We start from the raw sequence: 7,467 nt of genomic DNA on the forward strand, positions 1-7,467 counted from the left end.
ATTACTGATCTTATTTAGCAGATATTAGCAGAATTGGAAAAGGGATTTAGCACACAGATAGATGCTCGAAGACAGGGTCACTGCAAAGCTATCTATGCAGCTAAAGCGGATGTGCTGCAGCTCCCGGGGAACTTCCTTAACTCGGAATCCATTGCTTTGACGTATGTGACAGTAAGTGGTATTAGACTGGCATTTTTCCCTAGGTTTAGCCATGATAAGCCAAAGCAAATAAGAAAGACAAACAAGGTCTCAAAGTGTCATGTTTACCAACTTTAGAGGACAGGTAATTTCAAAGCACTTTAGAAATGGATATCTACAGTATACGCAAATAATTATTTTAAAAAAACAAAATCACATTCACCCCTGTTCAGTTACACAGTATCAGTTGGGGTGGAGAGCTGCTGTAGGAAAAGAGATAAGCCACAGTATGTGACAATACTTCTTTGTAAAAAATTTGTAATGTCAACTTTTCACTTATTTAAATGGCCTTCTCTGATAATTGGTTGTATAGTGGACACTTTTCCCTGAGAGCAGAAAAAATATTTATGAGCAACTCTACTCAGGTTACTATCTGGGTGAGCTAGTTGCCTAAATTAATAAACAATATACAAAAGTATGACAACCTTCCAGAAAGGATTGGGGGCATGGGTAAATTGCTCAACCCTGTTCTTTTGGTATGTTGGAGGACATGTCAGGCCTATTACAGAAAGACCCACTCTTTTCAAATATATATATTTTTCATATTATACCACTAAAGATGCATTTTGGTTAATAGGCTTCTTTTTTTAAATGTAAAGTCATATACACTGCAGTAAAAAGAAATCATTTTAAATCAGATTTTTCTTCTAAAATCTAGCTAAAATTATCCATATGGGAGAAATTAAAGTTTTCTCTGAGAGCTGGATGTGAAGAATTTTGGAGTATGAAGCCCTTCAGGCTTAGGACAGATCTGAGTGGGGCATGTAATGGAAGCTCCCAAAGAACTGTATATAATACAGTAGTCAAATTTGAGCTTGTGCTTTCCACACCCAGGCATGAAAGGCTACTAGATCTCATCATTTTCTATACTCTACTAAATTATACTAAAAACGAAAAGGTGTCCTCTAGAAATACAAAATATATTATAGTCTCTATCAATGGTTCTCATGGTGTGGTCCCCAAACCAACAGCATTAGCATCAGCATCACTGAAAACTTGTTAGAAATATAAATTCTCAGGCCATGACCCAGACCTACTGAATCAGGAACTGTGGAGGTAGACAGAGCAATCTGGGTTTTAACAAGCCCCTCCAGCAGAGTCTGTCACATGTTAACATTTGAGAACCACTACTCTATATTGTATCCCACGTTGTTTTTATTCTATAAATATTAAATATCATGCTTTGTAAATATTACTCACCAAGGTAATACCTTCACTATTTTATGGATAAGTATCCCTTTAATCTCATCGTTTATTCTAGAAATATCTATATCTAGTATATAGTATTTGATAATTGAAAAAATCTATTTATTTGGTAACATATTCAAGTTGTAAAGGATCTCAAAAAGTGATGTCTTGAATCTTCCTGAGAGCTGACAATTAATCCTATTTCAAAAGATCTATTAAGCAGTGATTCCAATTTGTTTTTAGTTTTATTTAACATTCTGTGACTATTGTTTTGACATATGCATATCTTCAGTATGCCATGTGGCACAAAAAATGTTTTAAAAACCATTAAATTAAAATTTAAATTTCTTTTGAGAATTTAATACACCAAACTCTCTGAAAGTGCCTCTTAATATTTAACTTATTTCCTCTTTAACCTAAGTTTCCAGTGTTCTGTCTACTAAATGGAGAACATCTGGATACCATCTCTGTCTAACAGCCCTTCATATACTTGAATATAATAATTGTTTTCCTTCAGTCTTTTTTTCTAAACAATCCCAGTTTCTTAACCTTTACTCAATGTCTTATTTCTCAACTCTTTAATCATCTTCTTGCAGTCCTCTGAATCCTCTCCAAGTACCCCGTGTTCTTCTCCAGTTGTTAATGTCACAAAATATGCTATATGCTGTCCAAAACATCATTTATAAACAATTAAAATTTGTGAAGATCATTATTTACATGTTGTCTACTTGTAAAAGTATATAATTAACATTCTTTAGAAATATATTTTGTTTTAGGAATTCAAAATTTGAACTCATAAGGTGCAGTGATTCGTTGTGATGAATTAGAATAACAGCATTCTAGAACTAAAGGTAAAGGAGATCACTTAGCGCAACTCCCTCCTTTTACACAAGAAGAACTTAAGATCTTGAGAGGTTAACCTGCACTGTCCAGTGTGGTAGCCACTAGCCACATATTAAATAGAAAATTCAATTCCTTAGTCACACTAGCCACGTTTCACGTGTTCAATAGCTACACACGTGGCTAGTAGCTCCAGTATCAGACAACACAGATAGAGAACTTCCCCTCATCACACAAAGTTCTGTTCGGTGGTGGCACAAGGTTAAATAACCTGCCCAAAGCCATACAGCTCTTCAGTGACACAGCCAGAAGGTCCAGTTCCTGCTCCAGAGATATCCCACCATACTATGACCTTTTGAAAAAGGCAAAATAATGGATTACTTACCCTATCTACAACATTGACTAAGTTTTTGTACAAAGCATTGTGCTAGGCATGGATCCTGACCCCAAGAAGGTTTTAAGAAAATTACTTTAGGTAGGATTGCTACCTACACAGAAAATGACAGGTGGCTGTTACATTTCGCTTCTGGCCTCAGCTATTTAATGTACATATGTACGTAAATGTGCATGTGCATGTATGTGTGTCCGTTTACTGAAATGTCTCCAGTCCCTTTGACCTTCCCAGAGACATCAGACACTCCTCAGCTCACACCTCAATTTCTGAAGCCAATTCCTGGCTGGTCTCCCAGACTCCATCCGGCCTTTCCTGCTCCCATCAATCTTCTATGATTCTAAACCCATCTCCCTTCAGCGCCATTTTCCCTCTTGCTTTCCTACTCAAAACTGTAGTAGATTCCTATTGTGTATCACACACTAACAACAACTATGATAAAGTCAACAACGACTTACATTTGCATGACACTTTTACTTCCACGTACATTATCCCGTTTTATTTAATTCCCATCTTTCCAGATTTCAAGGCCTTCAATCAACTCTTGCCCTTTTATTTTATACAGTTGTTCCTTGTTAAATATTTTAGGTAGAGTTTTCTAAACCAGGAACCTGAGGGTCATCCTTGACTTCTCCAATGCCCATTCCCCACCCCCTCATTCAATCCATCAGCAAATAACAGTGGTTCTGGGACCAAAAATACTGGAATATATACACTTCCCTCCACATACTAGTTTGCTAGGATTGCCATAAGGAACTGTCACAGACTGTGTGGTAAACAGCAGAAACTCAGTTTCCCATAGTCCTGGAGGCTAGAAGTCCAACATCAAGGTGTTAACAGGGTTCGTATCTTCTGAGGTTTCTCTCCTTGGCTTGTAGATGGCTATCTTCTTCTGGTGTCTTCACACAGTCTTCCCTCAGTGCCTATCTGTGTCTTAACCTCCTCTTCTTATAAGGATATCAGTCATATTAGAATAGGGCCCACAAATTTGACCTCATTTTACCTTAACTACCTCTTTAAAGGTCTTATCTCCAAAGAAAGTCACATTCTGAGGTACTGAGGATTAGGACTTAGACATATGAGTTTTGGGGAGGACACAATTCAGCCCTTAACACTCCATCTTCACTGGAACCATCCTTGCCCAAACTGCCTTCATTTCTCACTAGACCATCGTAATAGTTTCCCCACGTCTTCTCAAATCCATTTACCATACAATAGCCATAGTGATCTTTTGCTCTTTTGGAAATGTATATCACTCCCTTGCTTAAAATGTTATAGTGGTTTCTTATCGCACTACCATTAAATTCCAAACTCATTTCATTGGCTTATAAAATGTGCATGATCTTTCTGCTTTCCCAATTTCAACTCATGCTATTTTTTCTCTTTTTTTCTTTTTTGGGAAAGATTAGCCCTGAGCTAACTACTGCCAATCCTCCTCTTTTTGCTGAGGAAGACTGGCTCTGAGCTAACATCCGTGCCCATCTTCCTCTGCTTTATATGTGGGATGCCTACCACAGAATGGCTTTTGCCAAGCAGTGCCATGTCCACACCTGGGATCTGAACCGACAAACCCCGGGCTGCCGAAAAGTGGAATGTGCGAACTTAACCACCATGCCACCAGGATGGCCCCTATATGCCACTCTTTCTTGCTTGCTATGCTCCATTCACAATGACTTCTGTCAGTTTCTAGAACACACTAAACTCATTCTCATCTCAGGGCCTTCACATATGCTATGTTTTTTCTGCAAACTAAATATGCTGAAGTCTCAATTCAAATATAAGCTCCACAGAGGAATTTTCTCAGACTACTATTATTTCCTAGAAAAACTGTAATTTATAATTACCTTACGCATTTTACTATATTTTTCTGTTATAGATTGTATGTTTTTGGGAGCAGTGATTTTGTGTTTCGTTCACCACTGTGCCGCCAGGTTTACTCTGCCTGGCACAGAGTGGTTATTGAATAATCTACTTTTCTAAGCATATCTGCTGCTCTATCCAAGGAAATTTGTAATGCCACATTTTCTACCTCTACATCATAGCACGGAACATTCTCTCTGCCTAGAAATCTTTCCTCCCCTGAGCCAATCCATGACTATCATTTCTTTTAAAATTTACCTCAATTCCCTTCTCAAAGAGGCCTTTCATTATGGACCATCCTTGACTCTGACCTCTTTAGGTTCCCTTAGGACTTCAGTGGTATGTTTAACCTTATTTTATATGTATGAAGTAAGTACTTTTAAGCAGAATAAGTGTTTAATTCTACAATATAAGGGAGGAAAGAGTGACCAGTTGATCAAAAATTTGGTTGAATAAGAGCTAACTTATTAAAAAAAGTTAATTTATATTGTCATAGGTGGTTTCCATTTTACTATTTCTCTCACACACCTTTCTAGTATTGAGAAAGATAAAAATAATTACAGATTCTTAGTGTTTGTTAAAGCCCAGTGACTTTTTTCTCTTTACAAAAAAAAAAAAAAGATAAACAGGAAGGGTAAGTTTCAACCTTATTTACCCAGTTTAGCCTGCCTATCCCAATGAACTTTAACATGCGTGCCAGGTCAAGAGACTGAAGACTTACACTAGAGGATATCAGGTACACCAGCTGCTAGTGTCTGTCAGTTGGACACTGCTAAATGGAGAGCTAAAAGCAGCTTTTAGTGCTAATTAATGCAGCTTGTACTGTAAGAGACAGCATACTTCCCTTTTATTCTTTCCTCTGTTCTTTTGTTTTCATCTATTCTTTCTCTCTCTTTTTTTTTTCAAGCTAGAGAAGAAGTAGAGAGTAGAGCAGTGGTTCCCAACCCTGGAGCTGCCCATCAGAATCAATATACATGTTGGAGGAAATACATAAAATCATGCTTGACCTCATAAAAGAGTCGGAGCAATCAGAATAATAAATACAATTTCACACCCATCAGATTGAAAAAAATTAAAAATTGTGAGTGTGTCACGTCATCAACAAAACTTCAAATTTCTTGAGAATAATTGGGTATTTCTATCATAATACTGTTACGGGCACTAGAATGTAAACCCCCAAACACAGACGTTTTTGTTTGATTTGCTCATTGCTGTATCTGCAGTACCTAGAAAGTGCCCAGCACATAGTAGGTAATCAATAAATATTTGTGGAAGAATGAATGATATTAGTTCTTAACAAATACAGGCTGATTAGCTGGATGACTTAGGAGCCTTCAGGATAGACAGTTTTCATAAGAAGACTCCAGTCAGTTTTTAGAACCTCCAGACATAGGTTTTTCAAAGTTGTAAGGACTAAAGCTGGATGAGGATGGGTTTAGGGCAGGAATGACAGTGAGGAAGAGGGATTTCCCCTTTCTGCCCACAACTGCCTACCAAGTTCCCACTTCCCAGTCCTGAGTGTCTCACATACCCAACACTTCATAATTCACCCAGTAGCTAACCGTTTTGGGGGGCCATATTTGATTTTTTCCTAATGAGCATTCTATTGTCACATACTTCATGATGCCCAGAAAGATTTCCATTGCTATTAACTGAGATAAGTCAACTCTGTGCTTTCATAACTACTATAATCTTCTATTAGTTCTTTGGACTTTGTTCACCCCAATTTATCACTGCCAGACTAATCGTTCCAGAACATCACTTTCACGACGCTACTACCCTGCTCAAAAGTCTTTAATGACTGCTATACATCACCTACTTAAAAGATTTAAATTTCTTAGCTTTGTACCCACAGCCCTCAGTGACCAGGTCCCCATTAATCTGTCTTCCCTGTGTTATTACCCAGAACTCTTGGAGAGGATTCTTCAGTTCCAACTAGTCAGGTGTACTCATGTCCCCTCAAACCACCTGTGTTTCTATGCCTCTGTATTTATTTTTTTGCTCATGGGTCTTAAACGTCCCAAGTTCTCCAATCTTCAGTCTAAGTCCCTTTTTAAATGTCCAGATTACAATTCTGTGAGCATTCTCTCTTTAAGTAACTTTCAGAGTTTCTGAAGAACGTTCTCAAGTCCCAGAAAACCAATCTGTTGTCACTTGTCACCGGGATCAGTTTCTCACTCCAGAAAAATCCTCCACTCTCAGTTTATCGCAGCTTGCTCTTTCAAAGCTGGCTTCTACAGGCTGCTGCTGTTCTCCAGGGACAATTTCATCCCAGGCATCCTCCCAGGCTGCATGTCTAATCCCACGCAGTACAGCTAAATCCAGATTATAATAGTGGGCAACATTTTACAAAAGGCTTAGGGATAACTAGAGGAACTACTGCACTAACGATGCTCTCTAACCTTCGCTGCCCACTCTTCCCCACTCCCTCACTCTCCATCCCTGCGGCCACACTTCAAGGGCCAGCTTTTCTCCATCGAGTGGACTCAGTCATCAGAGAACAGATACTGAGTGTCAATTAAGTGCCAGGCACTGTACTAGGTATTGCCGATGAACCAAATAGACACAGTTCCTATTTTCATGACAGACATTAAATAAATTATTACAAATAGTTGAGCAAATAATTCTAAGTGTACAAAATGCTGCCAAAGAAATACCTGGAGTCCAAGCTTACATCCTCTACATTTTCTGGGGTCTAGAGAGAGGGTAAAAAACCAGTGTTCCCACCTTTTACATTCCATCTAGTCAAATTAATAATGATAAAATCTGTAGAAAGGCAATTCTGATCTTAAGGAAGACAGCGTTTAACATTATTATGCAGACAGTTTAGCTCCTGATTTTTTCATATTTCCTCAATAGAGAATGAAAAGAGGCAAAATTCATGAACATTTGAACTATGCTTGGCACCATTCTAAGCCCAATATATACATTAATTTATGTAATTTTCACAATAATCTATGAACGAGTCCTATTATTCCCCCATTTTATAG

Source organism: Equus asinus, chromosome 20 (genome assembly GCF_041296235.1).
Source record: "Equus asinus isolate D_3611 breed Donkey chromosome 20, EquAss-T2T_v2, whole genome shotgun sequence".
NCBI classification, from domain to species: Eukaryota; Metazoa; Chordata; class Mammalia; order Perissodactyla; family Equidae; genus Equus; species Equus asinus.